Here is a 20,959-nt window from a genome sequence, read left to right on the forward strand (position 1 = left end):
TATGTATATTGTATGAGGGAGATCATGCAAAGGAACAAATTGTATATACTTACAAAGACAAATTTTTAAAAATCTCAAAAACAATATACTGTACCAAGCTAGTATCACATTGTGATGTATGTAAGTTTTGGCTAATAAGTGTTTTTGTCACTAGTGCCAAGGGGGAGATTGCTGACATTTAGTCAAGTTTGTTATTAGTGACAACACTTATTCAGATTTTGTATGGTTACCAAGCTCATTGAATAGTCTATAGTGTTTGCCATGCATTTCAGTAGCCATCGAGTTTTATAGTTCCTCCTGAGCATTTTAGTGGTTACCAAGCTTTGCAGTTCTACCAAGCTAGAAATTCATGTGAAGTGAAGTTAGTGTTAACCAAGCTATGTGATAATTAATGTTTACCAAGTGCAGTCATGGTAAATGAGTAATTTAGTTTATACTCAGTTAGACAATATCTATTGAGTCACTAGTGTAGACCAAGTTTGACACTAATCTGAGATGATTAGTATGGGTTGATCTTCTACTTCTACTAAATGCATTATGATATTGAGTAGTGACAATGGACGTCGAGTATCAAAACTTCACCAAGTCAGTCTTCAAAACCTGAGTATCTACATTTGGGTTGACTTTGTAATATTGGTGTTAATTTGTATATTGGCTGACTTTGTAATTTTGTAAATTGGATTGATATATATGTAATTTATTGTATCGTATCCAAGATAGAATGGATAGTATGAAAAAATGTGTGTGGAATAGTATGGAAGTATGAAATAATGTGAAGAAGCATGGAAATGTGAATCAGCAATAGACAAAGTGTATTGAAGCTCATGTCAGAAAATGAGCAGCAGTGTCATATCCATCACATGAAGGTGATCAACACTTCAAAGAATCTATATCAACAATCCAGTTGTAAATTAGAGAACTAGTATTTCATCCTAATAGGTGAACTAGTCCAAATCCTTTTACAGGGTAGACTTAATAGTCTTTTCTCAAATCTCTTAACAAAGTACATACTTCATTGTGTTTTTGTAAAACCTCTAACAAGGTGGACCTACTAGTCCTAATTACTCCTAATAGGTCAGATCATTAGAAGTGATTATTGTAAGCCTTAACTAGCCAAATTTATGCTACAATATTGAAGTTTTTTGGGTATCATCTCTACCCTAGTTTTACTTTCTATTTGGAAGGTTTCTAAGTCACCAAAATTATTGTGTTCAAGTGTTATGAATTTTAAATGTTTTCAGTTTCTCATGCATGTAGTTAGATCTGATTTAATGAACTAAATTGTAATTGGATTATTGCAATTAAGATCTAAATTTGGGAAAGTTTTTGAGGTTACTGATTCACCCCTCCCCTCTTAGTAACCTAGCTAGTCACGAATATTTTCGACAGTAATATTTTTTTATTATATTTGTGATTTTTAAAATCCTTTTTATAGCTTCTCTTCAGACTATCTGAGAGACTTCCTTCTCAATCATTAGTGTTCTTCCACAATCAATGATAGATCTATTTCTCTTTTCTGCAATACCATTGTGGTGCGGAGTCCTTAGTGCACATAACTATATTTTGATACCATTCTCAAGATAAAAGTTAGTGAATTCCAAAGATATAAATGCACCACCTCTATCAGATCTTAAACATTTTAATAATTTACTAGTTTCCTTTTCAACTCTTTGTTTGCACCTCCTAGGATCACTAGTGTCTTTATAGGGCACTCACATGTTGGTCTAGTATCTTAATTTAGAATTATATTTCTTTTATTATAGAGTTCTAATAACATATTGATGTCTTAGTTACATATATTTTTTCTAACAAACTTGATCAATATTGGGTTAGTGAGTAGTCACTAGAAAATAGAAAGAATTGAGGAAACATACACTAGGGATTACAACACCGAAAATGAACTTAAAAATAAACTTTTTTACATAGGATGTGCAATTAAAAAATAAATTTCTTTCTACTAGAAAACATCAAAATGTGAAAAAAAGGATTATGCGTTCCACACCAAAAATTCACCAATACTATTATCTCAAACGGTATTCCTCAATATTATAGAGAATGCATGTTGCGAAGGCAGAGGAATTGTTAAATTCATTTTTTTTCCTCCTTCCTTCCTTAAATGATTATTTTGGAGAGGGATCTCAAACTTATTTATTAATCATTGCCTAGGCCTAATCATGTTAATGTGCTTTAGTTTTTGGATAAATAATATTAATAGTGTTGTTGGGATTTTATAGGTCCATAATTCCTAACAAGAAAGGAAAAGTATTAAAGTTCCTACCCAAAATCTATTGCATTTAGAATTAGGAAAAGCCAAAGGAAAGAAGATGCTAGTATAAATAGGAATAGGCATCAATATATGGGACAAAATGAGAGGGAGAGGGCCAATAATAGATGGAGAAAGAAAGGAAATTATGTCTACATGCATAAGTTAGTAGAGGTTATAGAGAGAGAAATAAATAGATCATTGACAAGAGACAAATCAAGAAATATAGACAAAATGATAGAAATATAACAATAATATTTTATTATATTTATTATCTTCAAAATTATTTTTATTTCTTCTCTTCAAACTATCTGAGAGACCTCCTTCTCAATCATTAGTGTTTTTGCTCAAGGTGCACATAACTGTCTTTTGATACCATTCTTAGTATAAATTTTAGTGAATTCTGAAGACATAAATTCACCACCTCTATCAGATCTTTAATCATTTCAATGATTTACTAGTTTTCTTTTCAACTCTTTCTTTGTACCATTTAAACATATTAGGAGCATGGGATTTTAATTTCATGAACATTACAGTCATCATCCTCGAATAATCATCCATAAACAATATAAAGTATCTATCACCATAGTAAGTATCAATTCCAATTGTACCTCATAAATTAGTATGCTCTAATTATAGAACATCATTCAAAGTGTGTGACCTACTAGAAAAACTAGAGTTTTCCATCTTACCGAGCTAACATTATTTACACATAGCATTATTAGGTTTTTGTAGATTTGTTAAGCCTCTTACTCTTTTCATTCTATTGATTTTCACCATATTTTCAAAGTTAAAATAACACAACCTTTTATGCCATAAACAAACATCCTCAATTCTAGCAAATAAAAAAATTTCAATTGTAGGATCAAGGTAAATAATTTACCTTTGGTTTTCATTCCTCTTCCAATTATATTACCTTCATCATCAAATATTTTGATATTTTTTTTTCTCAAATTCCATCTTGTGACATGATTTATTCAATTGAAAAACACTCAAAATATTATAATTAAGTCCTTGAGCTCAATATGCATGATCACATATGATCTTATCATTCAAAATTGGTGATCCTTTACCTTTTACCAAGTATGGAACATCACTAAAAAACTTAGTAGTTCCACCATCACATATTTCTTCAAAAAAATTAAACTTACTTAGATCACTACTCAATATGATGTGAATATCCACTATCAATAACCTACGAATCATTATTTGTAACATGTGCAATAAGGGCCAACTCCTTGGGGTCGACTCCCCATTTCTCTTGGCTGATATCTATATACTTCAACAATATGTGAAATAAGGTTAGTTTCATTTTTATACCTTTCATCAATTTTTACTTTCTTGATTGCAACATAGACCATACCAACTACTTTCATATCATCATCAAAACTTGTCTTGGTATGCTCTTCTTCAGCAATGTAGCATGAATTCTTTCCTTTGTCTTTGTAATCCTTATTCCTCCTATATGTGTAATATTTCTTGTCATTTGTATCATTTCTATTAGATTTACCGTAATTAGGACATTTAGCAAAAAAGTAATCAACATCTTTACATTTGAAATAGCTCATGGGAAGTTTAACTTTGTGTGTACCTTTACCTCTTGGTAACCTTCTTGAAATAAATTCTTTAATCTTATCCAAATCATCTTCAATTTTAGGTTCACTATCTTCTTTTATTTTCTTCTACTTCTTTGGATTTCTAATGGCTTGTGAAGACTTAAAAACATTTCCAATTGTAACCATATTGTTATCATTATTTCTCAACTCAAATATAGTTTACTAACCAACTAGATCATCAAGGGTAAGATCATTTCTAGGCATAGCTCTTACTTCTTGAATAGAAGAAACTTTGATAGAATAAATATGAAAAAGAGTTATCAAGACTTTACTTACAATTTTAGAATCTAAGATGGCACCTCTAATAGCTCTTATTGTACTCACAAAATCTTTGATTCAGTTCACATATTGTGCAACATTTTCACCTTCTTTCATTCTCAAGTCATTAGACTTGCCTCTCAAGATTTTTACTTTAGCTCTTCTTACATTTTCATGTCCTCCATAAACATGCTTCAACTTATCCCACCTTTTCTTTGTATTGGCATAGTTTTTAATGTCATCAAAATCAACATCATTGAGAGAAGATGTAAAATCATAGTGTTATATCTTCTTACTCATTTTCTCCATAATTAGAGGACCAATAGGTGTGATATATTTACTATCCATTCTATTGGAAATGATTGAAAAGATCATGAATGAAGAATGATGGAATTGGTAAAGAATTTTTTCAATCATTTTTTTGTCATTGATGTCAAACTTGCTACTTGTAGAAATGACAATTGCTTAAGTGATCCAAGTACTATCAATTGGTTGATTGACAAGGAGGAGTAAATCAATAAAATGTAACTAGAGCACCTAGAGAAAGGTTTGAGTTATGATGTTGTAAAAAAGTATAAGGATTAGCTAAGCCATTGATGAAATAGTGTATTGATGACATACTCTAAGACATAGATGACGGACACACTGAGACACATCAATGATGTAATGTTTAACTAAGTCATTTGTAAAGCCTAACTAAGTTCATTAGAGAGAGCCGAGAAAGCTAGTTAGAGTCAAGAAAATTCTTAGTTGAAGCCACGAAAGTTCAACTTCAGTGTGTGCCAAGAAATCCTTCAGGTGCCAAGTAACATAGGAATGTTCAAGTGTCAAGTAATTTTTTAGGTGTCGAGTAATTTTTCAAGTGCCGAGTAACTCAGGAAAAGACTTCAGGTGCCGAACATCAGTAAACCAATGATGCCGAGTTGCTACATTATTTGTTAAGACAAAAGATTCACCAGATCAGTAACGATAAGTTTGTTACATTGAATTTTGTGAATTAGTTGGATGATAAGGATGACAAGTAGATGTTATAGAATTTTATGTAAACCATGCAAACAAATTCAAGGTGAATGCTGATGGATTTATAATGAAGTATCTGGAAGAAACAATTTGGAGGGAAACCAATAGCATTTTCTCAAGATTAAATCAAATTGATGAGTGAGAAGTTTTGAGTGAGAAATGAAGAACAAAACTTCTTTATAAGGAGTTACAAGTCATAGATCAAGTGTATGTATGAGAGGGAGTTGGTCTTAAGAGTGGTCATGTGAAGAAACCAAGAGAAGGCTAGTGTGAAGTTTCAAGAATAGGACACAGTGAGGAGTAAGCATAGAGCATCAAGACTTTGAGTTGATCAAGTGACCATAGAGTGCATTGGCATAATGAGTGGAAGAACTCAAGGAGACAAATCTTGAAGGGTGGACAAGTTGTCAGCACTGTAAGGAAGAAAATCCAAGAAAAGAAAAGAACCAAAGAGTGATATGAAATTTGCAAGGTTAGAGTTGCAATCTTTATTAGGTCAAAACCTTTCTAATACTTTCTTACCATTGTATTAGACATTGAAATCCTACATTGCTAGGTTAGCTTAATAGCTAAGTGGCTAAGCCTCAGGAAAAGGATAGAAGATCCCAAGGAGAAGGATAAGAGATCCTCAAGAGAATGATAAGAGATCCTTAGGAGAAAGATAGGAGATCCTTAGAGAGGGATAAAAGATTCTTTGGGAAGGTGACTGTAAATCCCATGGAATTGGGTGGGCCTAAAAAATCTATGTAAATCTTTTAATAGGGTGGCATTCTAAGTTGAATGTTCTTAAGTCCTCTAACAGGGCACACTCCTGACAAGGTGTAGAAATCCTTTAACAGGGTCACATCTTACAGTGTGGAAACCATCAAAAGTGGTTGAAATAAATTGCATAGTTATTTTATGGGTGTCATCCCGACCCCACTTTTACCTTCATATTCCTAGAGGGTTTTTGGGTCATCAAAATCCTCTGTGTTATGTGGTGATGCATGTTTACTTTTCATGATTGTTTAATGTTTAATCAAATGCATGATAAGAAAGTAAAAAGGATAGTACTTCTGATTCACCTTTTTTTTATTAGAAAATTGAATTGGACATTATAAGTGCTTGAATGTTAACACTAAAAAACTAGTAGAAAGCACAAATGTGAAATTTGATGAGCTTGCAGAAGATCAAAGTGTTGAGAACACCAAGAAAGTAGAAGAATACAAGACCTTTGTATACTTTTATGCAAGTATACCTAATAATGGTGAAGTTGCAACTCAGAATGATAATCAACAACAAAATCTAGTATCTGCCAAGTCATAGATAGTGAATGTTGAGCAACAGACACATTCAGAAGTCGAGTTACAAAATATAGAGAATGTTCATTCAGATTCTGATAACTATCAACATGAAGGAAATGAAGAAATATCTAATGAAAATACACATGAAGATTCAAATTTTGAAAGAGACAACATGTAAACAAGGAGAGAAGTAGTATTGGAAAAGTATGCAAGAAGACATCATCCTGCAGATCAAATTATTGGAAACAAAGAGGGAGGACCAATGACAAGGAATAGACTCTGAAGTGATACATGTTTTCTTAGCAAAATGGAACCAAAAATAGTAAGTGAAGCCATAAAAGATGATGACTGGTAAAATGTTATGAAAAAAGAAATAGAACATATGGAAAAGAACAAGACATGGACCTTAGTCTCAAGACCAGAAGACAAGAATGTAATTAGAACCAAGTGGATGTTTAGAAACAAGTTAGATGAGAATGGTGCAATCACAAGGAACAAGGCAAGACTAGTCTGTAAAGGGTATGCACAAGAAGAAGGACTAGACTATGGAGAAACTTTTGCTCCAGTTGCCAGAATGGAAGGAGTAAGGACCTTACTGGCATATGCAGCCTTCAAGGGATTTAAAGTCTATCAAATGGATGTTAAGTCCACATTTTTGAATGGTATACTTGAAGAGGAAGTCTACATCAAGCAACCAGAAGGATTTGTTGATGAAAATAACAAAAACAAGGCATGTAAATACCATAAGCCTCTATATGGATTAAAGCAAGCCCCTAGATCTTGGTATGAAAGACTTCAAAAGTATCTAGTGCAAATAGGATTTGAAATAACTGATGATAACAACAACATGTACATCAAATCAGAAGAAGGTAAGGATATCCTTGTATCTGAAATCTTTGTGGATGACATAGTTTTTGGAGGAAAGGAAGCACTTTGCAAAAAGTTTTGTCGACAAAATGAAACATGAGTTTGAAATGTCTATGTTTGGAGAAATCAAGGTCTTTGTTGGATTGCAAGTACATCAACTAAAACATGGTATATTCATGACACAATCAAAGTACATCAAAGAGATACTCAAGATGTTTGGATTGGAAGACCCCAAACCTGTCAGCACAACAATGGCAACAGGAAATAAGCTATCCAAAAATGATGAATCAGCTAAAGTCAATCAAACAATGTACAAATCAATGATTGGAAAACTACAATATGTTGTACATAGCAGACCAGACATAGTATTAGTAGTTGGAATAGTGGCTAGATTCTCTACTAATCCTAGAGAAAATCATCTCATTGCAGTAAAAGGAATAATGAGGTATCTCAAAGGAACTGATGATTTTGGCCTATACTACAAAAAGAATGAGAAGTTTGAGCTCAATGCATACACAGACACAGATTGGGGAGGCAACATTGATGATAGGAAAAGCACAAGTGGAGGAGCATTATTCTTAGGTAAAAGGCTAGTTACTTGGACTAGCAAGAAACAAACATGCACATGTTAGTCCACTGCAAAAGAAGAATATGTGGCAACAACAATCAATTGCATAAACATTGTGTGGCTCAAACATCTATTGAAAGGAATGAAAGAAGAGGTAACCAAACCTGTGATACTATATTGTGATAATACAAGTGCTATAAACATATCCAAGAATCTAGTAGTGCATGCAAAAACCAAGCATATTGCAATCAAGTATCACTATGTAAGAGAATTGGTGGAAGACAAACAAGTGAAGATGGAGTACATTCACACAAAGGAACAAATTGCAAATATCTTCACCAAACCATTGCCCAAGGATAATTATGAAAATCTTAGAGGCAAGTTGGGGGTAATGCCCCTAACTCAAGCAATCTAAAGAAACAAAGAAGATACCTTGCATCAACAAGAGTAGATCATTGAAATATTAGAAGAATGATGCAGAGGATATTAACAGGAGTAGAAACTCTAGATTAGTCACAAGCATGGTGATAGAGGGAGAAAACATGAGATGGAAAGCTTATATTTAGCATGTTGAAGATGCTACATCTTTGGCATTTATGTCAAAGAGGGAGATTTATGAAAAACTGATCAATGAAAGGTAATGATATGGAGATGTATGAGATCAATAGTAGGGATGCACCAGTTAAGTATGCATCAATCAAGAGGGAGAAGAAGAAAAAAGGATTCAATTTGTATTAGCAAAAGAGGAAGACATGATATAAAGAGGAAGATATGTAATGAAAAGAACTTTTTCTATTTGGTGGTAACTAGGTTGATCAGCTCAATCAATTGATCAGTTTTTTTTGCCATCAATGCCAAAGAGAAAGATTGTTGGAAATGATTGAAAAGATCATGAATTAAGAATAATGGAACTGGTAAAGAATGTTTTCAATCATTTTTTTGTCATTGATGTCAAACTTGCTACTTGCAAGAGTGACAATTGGTTAAGTGATCCAAGTACTATCAATTGGTTGATTGACAAGGAGGTAATCAATAAGATGTAACTAAATCACCTAGAGAAAGGTTGATGTTATGATGTTGTAAAGAAGTATAAGGATCAGCTAAGCCATTGATGAAATAGTGTATTGATGACATACTCTAAGACACAAAGGATGGGCACAATGAGACACATCAAAGATGTAAGGTTTAACTAAGTCATTTGTAAAGCCTAACTAAGTTCATTAGAGAGAGCTGAGCTAGCTAGTTAGAGCCAAGAAAATTCTTAGTTGAAGTCAAGCAAGTTCAACTTCAGTGTGTGTCGAGCAATCCTTCAGGTGCCGAGTAACATAAGAATGTTCAGGTGCTGAGTAATTATTCAGGTGTCGAGTAATTGTTCAAGTGCTGAGTAACTCAGGAAAAGACTTTAGGTGCCAAGCATCAATAAACTAATGATGCCAAGTTACCACGTTATTTGTTAAGAAAAAAGATTCGCCAGATCAGTAACGATAAGTTTGTTACATTGAATTTTGTGAATTAGTTGGATGATAAGGATGATGAGTAGATGTCACATAATTTTATATAAACCATGCAAACCAATTCAAGGCAAATTTTGATGGATTTATCATGATGTTTCTGGAAGAAACAATTTGGAGGGAAAATAATATCATTTTCTCAAGATTAAATGAAATTGATGAGCGAGAAGATTTGAGCAAAAAATGAAGAAAAAAAACTTCTTTATAAGGAGTTATAGGTCAGAGATCAAGTGTGCATGTGAGAGGGAGTTAATCATAAGAGTGGTCGTGTGAAGAAGCCAGGAGAAGGCTAGTGTGAAGTGTCAATAAAAGGACATAGTGAGGAGTCAGAACAGAGCATCAAGACTCTCAGTTGATCAAGTGACCATAGAGTGCATTGGAATAACGAGTGGAAGAACTCAAGGAGATAGATCTTGAAGGGTGGAAAAGTTGTCAGCACTATAAGGAAGAAAAACCAAGCAAAGAAAAGAACTGAAGAGTGATCTGAAATCTACAAGGTTAGAGTTGCAAACTTTATCAGGTCAAAACCTTTCTAATACATTCTTACCATTGTATTAGACATTGAAATCCTATGTTGCTAGGTTAGCTTAATAGCTAGGTGGATAAGCCTCAGGAAAAGGATAGAAGATCCCTAGGAGAAGGATAAGAGATCCTCAAGAGAAGGATAAGAGATCCTTAGGAGAAGGATAGGAGATCCTTAGAGAGGGATAAAATATTCTTTTGCGAAGGTGACTGTAAATCCCATGGACTTGGGTGGGCCTAACAACTCTATGAAAATCCTTTAACAGTGTGGCATTCTAAGTTGAATGTTCTTAAGTCCTCTAACATGAAACAATCGTAATAGGGTGTAGAAATCCTTTAACAGGGTCACATCTTATAGTGTGTAAAGTCTTTAACAGGGTAGGCCTTTAATAGGACAAACCATCAAAAGTGGTTGAAATCAATTGTGCAGTTATTTTGTGGGTGTCATCCCCACCCCAGTTTTACCTTCTTATTCCTAGAGGGTTTTTGGGTCACAAAAATTCGTTGTGTTATGTGGTGATGCATGTTTACTTTTCATGATTGTTTAATGTTTAATGGCATGAATGATAAGAAAGTAAAAAGGATAGTACTTGTAATTCAACTCTGTTTTATTAGAAAATTGGATTGGACATTATCTAACTTTGAAAAATTGATTTACCCCCCCTCTCAGTTATTCTAAAGAATTCTAACACAACCCATGTGTGATATTATCTCTAATGCCTAAAAGATGCAATCTCATAGGTTTTTCCATGAGGAAACTATTTCCTTTTTTAACATTGGTGGATCTCTTTTATACATCTTTATCTTTTTTCTTAAGTTCCTTTAAACTTCTTCCTTAAGCACTCTAATCTTTGATATCAACAAATTGTTAGATAACTGAGAGAAGGAGTGAATTAGTTATGTCCTATTATCTCATGGTCTCTTCAAATATTTCATCACCATAAAAGCAATATAAACATAAACATTATTAACTTTAATACATCCGATCACTTGGTACACATTTCCAACTTTAAACTTATCTCATATATAAAATTCTTTCCAAAATATTATTAAATCGTTCCTTGCATTGTCGAGTATTTTTAAATTTCCATTTATTACGTAGTGATATCTTAGTTATTCCCAAGTTATACTAAACTCTAAAACATGTAAATAAACTTGTAACACAAATAATATTCACATAATTTTCACACCAATATTTAATGTGGAAACTTTTTAAAGGGAAAAGCCACATGGGACTGACAAACCAAAATTTTCATTCTTCTAAAGTTATCTTTTTTAAGAGACTCCCTTGTTAAAGGTTACATACTCTTTTTTAAAGTGACCTTGTTAGAGGATTTCACCAAAAAATCATCTAGACCTTATCACTAATTGTCTAGGACTAAAAAGAGTGGCACTTCACCACTCAAATTTAGTTATCATATAAACAATGATATCATATAGGATTTCATAGATTTGTTAGGTCCACTCGGTACTTCCAATATTTTCTTCTACAATGGTTAAATAGTAATAGTGTAAAGTGATATGTTAAGAATAATAACTACCATTTCTTATTTAGATCTCTATTCTTTCTATTTCTCTATCTTTTATTCACTTGGTTGATTCACTTGGTGGACATAGCCAAGAGATTGGGTGAACCATGTTAAATCTTGGTTTTTTGTGTACTCTTCTGTGCAATTTATTATTTTCTAATATTGGCTATATTTTCATGTAATTATTATTTTTGTTCTTAGTCAATTCTAAAACATGGCTCAACTATGCTTTCTTGTATAATATTAGTTATCCTGGAATATTTTAGAGCACACAATTCTTCCCTTTTGAAAAGGAGACTGTCTTTCATAAAATTAGAGAATTCATGATTCTATATGTTACAATAATTAGATATTTTCTAATTAACTCTATAATTTTTTTAAGCTAAACTTTAGGCATCTAATAATCAATCCTATTATTAATTATTATAATGCAACCTAGGTTTTACCTTCTTACGATTTTGATCTCCTTTATAAGGATTGATCTTTTTGTTATTAATGTCTTATCTTCTACTGATCTATGAATTTGATCCTCCATAGATTTTCTCATCTCTTTCTATAACAATTGTTTGCATGTAGTCATTCTTAGGAGTTGTGGTGGTGATCTTTCTTCAACTTCAACATGTATTAGAACTTCAAACTTTTATTCACTTATTCTCTGCATGAGTGGTTTGGATTTAGTTTGCAGATCTATTATCTTTTCAAGGTTTTATATTGGATCTAGGGGATCTCTTTTTTTGGTGCAATTTGGGCCCAAAAAAATCTCACCATTGGATTTATATCACCCAAAATCCCCTATTTCTAAATAAGCTTTTTCCAATTTTATCATAGTTGGAATCTAAGGAGAAAAGATTTGCTGCTAGATCTAGGCACCATTCCTGAGACAATGATTTATTTTTTATTAACAAGTAAATTTAAAAAAAGGCTTCATTTTATTGAAAAAAATATGCATGCTTTCAAAAAAATCAAGTTTGAAAAGGCCTTTATTTTCTTTTATTTAAAAAATAAAAAATAAAAGTGAAAAGGATGTCTGCAAAGAGTTGACATTAGTAGATTACTAACACAAGATGTGCATCTGAGAGCTGTAGGTCATGATGTAAGCAATTTTGGAGCCAAAATTTGACATCCATTTAATGATCATTTATTTGATCTATTTTTTCCTAAAAACCTATTGATGGTTTATTTGTTGTATCATGGGCATACAAAGGTATTTTTTGACAAATTTTATATATTGTTGGAAATATCTTTTGGAGCCAATCATGATGGTGTAGGTTATTTGGACTTTTGATTATATTTGGTTTCCTATTTATGCAATCAAAGTTAAGGGTTCTATTTTTCACTCCAAGGGATATATCTTGAGCATTTGATCTCCTATTTGAGAATTGTTTAAATTTCATTGGTAAGGTCCATGGATTAATTTTGTTGCTTTAGATGATTCATCATTAGTTGTATTACCTATTGTAATAGCCTTCTTTCTCTTCTAGTCTTTGTAGATATCTATTGTATGTATTTTTGCAAATGCACTGAGATAAAGTGCCATATTTAATTTATTTTTCACTTTATTTGGTTTGCCTTGTTTTTCCTTATGACTCAAGAAGTGTCATCTAAGAACACTCATGCAAATTATTTTATTCCTAGGATTCATTATATCTTGTGGTTTATTGTAGATGCACTACATTGATAAAATTTCCATCAGGGGTTGATGTTTTTTTTTTTTCCATCTTCTTTTGTTAGTGAGTATTCCATCCATGACATTATCCTCATAACATGTCTGAGATTGATCACCTCGACATATTCTTTTCTGCATCTTGATCATGGTTCCTTGACATAGAGTTCTATTGGCCCACTTTTCCAATTTCTTGTCACCCCACTCTTGTTTGCATTGGGGGCGGAGGGGTTCTTATGTCATTTATCATGTTTCTTTGGTTTGATGGAGTGAGCTACATATTCAATAATTCTTCATACGTACTAGGAAGATGTAGTGGTTGGGTACCTTTGTATTTTAGTAAAATGGATCATTTACCATATAGACACTCTTCTTTTCATTCCTACTTTGGTTGTAGCCTTCCATGTTCAATTGATCAAAGCTTTAGGATATGGTATTTTATGCCATTTATACCTTCAAGTTTGGCTATTTTCCTTTGTGTCTCCTTATTCAAATAGTATCTTTTGAGGGAGCTAATGCAGATTATAGTCTTATCTATCTAGTTAGGTTATATTTCAATGGCGGTTCTTTAGATCAGCAGTTATTTTTTGACATGGCTTTGTAGCTTGTACATGCTTCAATGGTGTTCTTCATGATCATATGTTGTTCTTATCTTCTGGTACATTTTCTATTTTGGAGGCTTCTTTAGTTCTTCACTAGCTCTTTCATCATTCTTTCCACCACCTTTTAAATTAGGGTTTTTCCCATGTGGTAATCTATATTTATCCTCTTTACATATTTTTTTTTGTGTTTGAGTACCTCATTGGGCCTTTTTGCCATGACCCAAATCTACTTTCAGTAGTATTTTCTAGGTTTTTAGCTACTCCCTAATTTTATCTTAAAGGGGGTTATTAGAGTAATTAGATATTTTCTAATTAATTCTATTTTGCTTAAGCTAAATTTTAGGCATTTAATAATTATTTCTTTTATTAATTATTATAATACAAACTAGGTTTTACCTTTTTAGGGTTTTCATCTCCTTTATAAGGATTGATTTCTTTATAATTAATTAATTCATTCAATACAATTTTTTTTTTCTTTTTTTCACATCATGAATGTCTTGTTGTGATGTGGATCCTAATCAAACTCGAAGGTTTATTCAATACAATTTCCCCCCAAATTATTTCTATAGGGGTTTGAGGGCAACGCCCCTAAGGCATGGTCAAGGGTTTTAATAATGTATGGTGATATTGTAGCTTCTTGAGGTGGTATTGAGCTAAAAGGGATTGCAGATTATAATAACTAGATAATAATAATAATATTGGACTTCTTGTTGGGGGATGTAGCCTAGGGATTGGGTGAACCACGTTAAATCTTTTGTCTTGTGTTCCCTTTTATGTGATCTATTATTTCTTATATTGATTATATTTGCATGTAATTAATATTCCTGTCTACGGTTAATCCTAACAAGTGGTATTAGATACATATAGTCATCATTTTAAAAATAAATTAAACTATAGTCATTTTTTTAGTTATCCTCTACATGAAGGTCTCATGGTTGAGTGAGAGTCTCATGATTGAGTGGGAGTGATGGCAACTGAGGGTAAGCTAAAGGTTAACAATTTTAATGGGCCAAAATTTTAGTTATGAAAAATGCAAATGGAAGACTATCTTTATCAAAAGGGATTTTGGAAGCTATTAGAAGGAAAAGCCAGGAAATAAGGAACTACGATCTAGAAGATGAATGAAAAAATTTGGACAGAAAAACACTTAGAAGCATTCGATTATGTCTAGCACCATCAGTGATATTTAACATTACAAAAGAAAAGATGACAGAAGAGGTTATGCAAACTCTAGCAACACTATATGAAAAATCCCTCCACTTAAAATAAGGTATTTCTCATGAAACGTTTATTTAATATGAAGATGACAAAAGGTGGATCCATTGCAAATAATTTAAATGAGTTTAATAGTGTTACTAGTCAGTTATCTTTTGTGATTATTAATTTTGATGAAGCAATTAGAGCTCTCTTGATTTTGTGTTCTTTGCCTCAAAGGTGGAATGGCTTGATAATGGCTATGAGTAATTCTGTTTTAGGATCTAATACCCTAAAATATGATGATATGATTGGTGTTATTCTGATTGAGGAAAATCATAGGAAAACCTTAGGTAGATCTACATCAAGAAATGTTTTGAATGCACAAAGAATATGTAGAATGACTAAGAGAGGAAGAAATTTTGGAAATCATGTAAAATAAAGAAGAAAATCAATGGGGAAGAGATCTCAATCTAGAGGACCAAGAGATTCTTGGTATTCTGAGAAGTTAGGGCATAAGAAGAAAGTTTGTTAGAATCAAAATAACAACGAAGGAGATAAAATAAAAGGGAGGAAGGAGGTAAATATGGGAAGTAACAAATCCAAAGAGGATGCTTTGTTTCTTTCTTTAGAGAGTGTTGATGATTCATGGGTTTTAGATTTTGGGGCTTCATTTCATACTACACCTCATAGGGGTTATTTTATTGATTATGTCCAAGGGAATTTAGGGCTTGCTTATTTGGGGGACAATAAACCCCATCAGATAGTTGGAAAGCAAAAATTTAAGATTAAGTTGTAAATGGGAGTCATTGGCTATAACATGAGGTAAGACATGTTCCAAGACTGAGTAGGAATTTAATTTCAATAGGAAAACTTGGTGATGAGGGTTGTGTAGTTACTTTTACTGATAAAAATTAGAAGGTTTCAAAAGGTTATCTCATAGTAGAAAAAGTTATGAAAGTAGGCACCTTATATATTTGTATAGGTCATATTGTTCTTTCTACTTTGATTGTTTTAGAGAAAAATGAATGTTTGGAAATAGTTGCTATTGTTTAGTAGGGAGAACAAATAGTTGTTGTACATTCTAATACAACACTATGACACAATAGAATTGGGCACATAAGTGCGAAAGGTATGAAATTAATTCATTCAAAGAAATTTTTACCAAGTTTGAAATGTGTTAATATGGATTTCTATGAAAGTTGTGTTTATGGAAAATAAAAGAGAGTGATTTTAATGAAGACTGGGAAGGAGAAAAAAAGTGACAAATTAGAGCTTGTGCATATAGATGTATGGGGACTAGCTTAGGTATCTTCCCTTGGTGGCTCTCATTATTATGTTATATTTATCAATGATATAAATAGAAAAATATGGGTTTATTTTCTTAGATAGAAATCTGATGTGTTTCAATCTTTTAAGAAATAGAAATTCTTGGTTGAAAATGAGACTAGTAAAATATTAAAATGTCTCATATTTGATAATGGTGGTGAAAATTTTAGTCATGAATTTAAATATTATTTTTCTACTAATGGTATTTGTAGACAAAAAATTATTCCAAGGACTCCACAGGAAAATGGAGTGATTGAACACATGAACAAGATAATAATGGAGTGTGCAAGGAGCAACAAGTTACATGCTAGGTTTCCCTTAAACATGTGGGTGGAGGCTATCAATATTGTTGTATATTTGATTAATAGAGGTCTCTCAACTTCTTTGGGTTGTGGTATTTCAAAGGAAGCATGGACTAGTAAGAAGGTGATTTATTATTTTTCCAAAACTTTCAGTTGTGAAGCATTTGCAAATATAGATTCTGAAAATAGAATTAAGTTAGAAGCTAAGTCAAAGAAATGTGTATTTGTTGAATATGGTATTGATGAATTTTTTTTTTAGGCTTCAAGATTTTGAAAATAATAAAATTATAAGAAGTAGGGATGTCATATTCAATGAGAAAGTTTTTTACAAAGATCTATTGCAGCAGTATGAGAAGAAATAAAAAGATTATGTAGTGCTAGATGATACTTCAAAAGATGATGTTCCAATAGTTCCTCATGATCTATAATAGTCATAAAAAAAATACCACACACCCTAGTGAATGCTAGATGATCAACAAGGCTAAGTAGACATCTGGAAAGATTTTCTCCTTTTTTGTGTTCTATTTTACCTACTGATGCTGGTGAGCATAAATGTTATGATGAAGCTACATAGGTGGATACAAAGATTCAGTGGGAGTCTAAAATGAAAGAAGAAATAGACTCTTTGCTAAAAAATAAGACATGGGATTTATGTAAGTTTCTTATACATAAAAGGGCTTTACAAAATAAATGGATTTTCAAATAAGAGGATGGAGCTAAGAAAAGATTTAAATCCAAGTTAGTAGTCAAAATATTTGCACCAAAAAAGGGCAACGATTTTGATGAGACATTTCTCCTATTGTTAAAATAACTTCTATTTGCATTATTTTAAGTAGTGGCTACTGATGATTTTCATTTGGATGACCATATATATATATGGCACATCCATAGGGATTTGAGGTCAAAGGTAAGGATAATAAGTTAGTGTGCAGATTGTAGAAAAGTTTATATGGCTTGAAGTAAGAACCTCTACAATGTTATCATAAATTTGATAGTTTTATGCATGAGCATGGGTATAGTAGGTGTCATTCATGTTATTATGATTATTTTCAGAGGTTAGATGATGGAAGGTACAATTTTTTATGTTTATATTGTGATTATATGCTTGTCGGTAGGTCTAACATGGATTACATTAAGAGGTTAAAAGAATAATTACAATATTCATTTTCTACGAAGGATTTGGGGGAAGAAAAACAAATTCTTGATATAAAAATTTATAGAGATAGGTAGAAAAAAAATTTGAAATTGTATTAGGTTGATTATATTGAGAAGGTGTTGCGAGAATGCTAAAGCTGTCAACACACTATTGAGATAATGGGTGTTGCACACATTGCATAATATTGGTCTATTGTATTATTTTATTTTATTATGTAATGTTGCACCTAGCTAGAAATGCAACATGTAAAGATTCTCGTGGGATATTCTTGATGAGTTTTATTGTAACGTTGTGAAATATTTCATCTGATTAATATTGGGGAAAAGAATTAAATTTCCAATAAAATGTGGGTGTCAATGGGTTATATAGCATATGGTTTTAGCACATGGTTTATGTAATACCACTTGGTGATTTTGTTGGACTTGCTACTATATAAGCAACCACAAGGGTAGTTGTAGAGACAAGAAGAGAAGAAGAAGGTAAAAAGGGCAAGAGTCAAGCATGACAAGTCCCAATAGGTTAGTCGAGGGAGCATTTGTGAAGGTTGGAAGCATGACATGGGATGTGTGGATTCATTCTTGTTCACATAGATTGATCGATTGTGGCTATGACTTTGAAGGCTTCCATGGTTATATTGTAATGGTGTTTTCTTGCTGAATAATACAAGGTGATGGATGCTTTTGAAGGCTAGGTTTTTCCTTGAATGAGAGTTTCCCATGGTATATCTTGTGTCACATTTTTGTGATATGTTTTCTATTCTCTTACATGTGGATTTCAATTGCATATTTATTTTATATTATGGGTTATTTGAAAATAGATATATTATTTCTTGCGAGTTTTCTTACAAGTCTTATCAGAGTTATGGTTTTATTATTGTAACCCTAGATTGAATCCATGGGAATGCATGAGAGGATAAAAGAAATGACAAGATATATGAGATTGTTTATTGCAGATTAGAAGCTTTTGGGTTTGTAGTTATGATGGGATGTTGGTAGATTTTGGGCATGAGAAATTATTGGACAATTCTTTTTTTTTTGATGTTTCATTTAAATGAGGGTTTTAGGGGGAGCTTGTAGAAATTACCTCCTAGGCAAAAAAAAAAAGACTCACCATTGGATCTAGGTTGGCTTTTCCATAAATTATGATATATAATATGTCCTACTTTGGCCATGTTCAAAGGAAATGAAAGAGTTTTTAAGGTTCAACCCATGATGACCATCAAATTTAATCCTGTTAGAATTTTCGGCACAAAAAAAAATAAAATTGTAGTGAAAATGGTAAAAATATTGTCTTAGTAAAATGACCATAACTTTCTCTCAAGATATCAGATTTTAGACTTCTTACAAATGGTACAAAGCTAATTCAGAGCACTATAACATGGTGTAGGTTTGGTTTTGTAATTTTGAGATTTTGTCAAGTTTTAAGAGCCCAAAAGTTAGATGTTGTTTATTTTGAGCACAAATTAGGGCATAACTTGGGCATATGAAGTTAGATTTTAACTTTGAGTAGTCAAACAAAAGTTCAATAAAAGCTCTACACATTGGTTTAGATTTGGTGTAGGTTTGGCATGGTTTATATGATGATATATTAATCTGAATAGTTTATCGTATATATTAACTATGGTAGCATTGTGAGTTTATGAAATTGTATGTTTGGAGATTTAAGATTTGATGTCATTCTATGCTCAGTTCATATTTTAGATTGGGCTCGTGATGATATGGTTATCAAGATTTGGTTTGGATATTTATGATGACTTGTTGGGTCTACAAGTTGTGCAAGTGGTCTATACTTACAAGTTGCATTTATAGCTTGGTTATGGGTTGTCATTGCCCATTGATCTTTCATTATTTATGCATATTCAGATTGGTGGCTTGGATTTGGGTTGTCTATGCCCTAAGTCACATGGTTTTCTGATTTTTTTTCATGTAGAAGGAATGAGATGTTGTTACTAGGTACAGTCATGGTGGAGGATTGTAGTTGACTATTTTATGCTAACAGGTTAGACAGATGCTTGGTTCATTGATGTGATCATGGTGCCATATATTTTGGCATGACATGATTGGATATGTACAAGTACATCCTAGATGTTCATTAGTTTGGATTCCTAATTTAGTTATAGTGGTATATCTTCTTGGTTGAGGATCATGGTTATTTGGTTTATTTTTAGGAGCTTATGATGTACACTTTGAGTTCTTTGATAGTTTGATGCTTTGGTTGATTCTCATGGTTAGAGAATGGATTTTCATCATTATGTCATGGATAGCTTGGATACATGTGATTACCTTTGGATTAGGTTTTTTGTGCTTGGAATTTCAGTTGGTATAAGATTTTGTGATCTTCTAATGTGACAAGTTGGGTGGCTCTCTCTTTGGATGGCTTCTATGTATGTTCAGTGGTAGTGGCATAATAGGAGATGAGATCATTCATGTTTGAGATACTAGATACTTTGATTTTGTTGCAGGCACTAGGATGGATCACTTCGTGTACTTTGATCCATGATGGTTGATGTCATAGGAGGGATTATTCTCTTGTTCATTTAAGTGGTTGCAGATTAACCCTATGCAATCTATACAACAAGTGAGAGATTTTTGAGATAATGGGTGTTGCACATATTGCATAATATTGTTATATTGTATTATTTCATTTTATTATGTAATGTTGCACCTAGATGGATGCACAACATGTAAAGATTCCCATGGGATATTCTTGATGAGTTGTATTGTAACATTGTGATAATATTTCATGCAATTATTTAATATTGGAGAAAATAATTAAATTTTTAATATTAAATGTGGGGTCAATGGGTTAGGTTGCACATGGTTTATGTAATACCACTTGGTGGTTTTGTGGAACTTGCTACCATATAAGTAGCCAGAACGGTTGTTGTAGAGACAAGAAGAGAAGAAAAAGGTAAAAAAGGCAAGAGTAAAGCAGGACAAGGCTTGACAGGTTAGCTAAGGGAGCATTTGTGAATGTTGGAAGCATGGCATGGGATGTGTGGAATCATGCTTATTCACATAGAGTTCTCGATTGTGGCTATGGCTTTGAAGGCTTCCATGGTTGTATTGCAATGGTGTTTTTTTGCTGAATAATACATGGTGATGGATGCTTTTGGAGGCTTGATTTTCCCCTCAATGAGGGTTTCTCATGGTATATCTTGTGTCACATTTTTGTGGGTATGTTGTCTATTCTCTTGCATGTGGATTTCAATTGTATATTTGTTTCAAATCTATTATGGGTTTTGTTGAAATGATTATATTATTTCTTGTGAGTTTC

This window comes from Cupressus sempervirens, chromosome 8 (assembly GCF_028749045.1).
Source record: "Cupressus sempervirens isolate cs-2001-9-10 chromosome 8, ASM2874904v1, whole genome shotgun sequence".
NCBI lineage: Eukaryota > Viridiplantae > Streptophyta > Pinopsida > Cupressales > Cupressaceae > Cupressus > Cupressus sempervirens.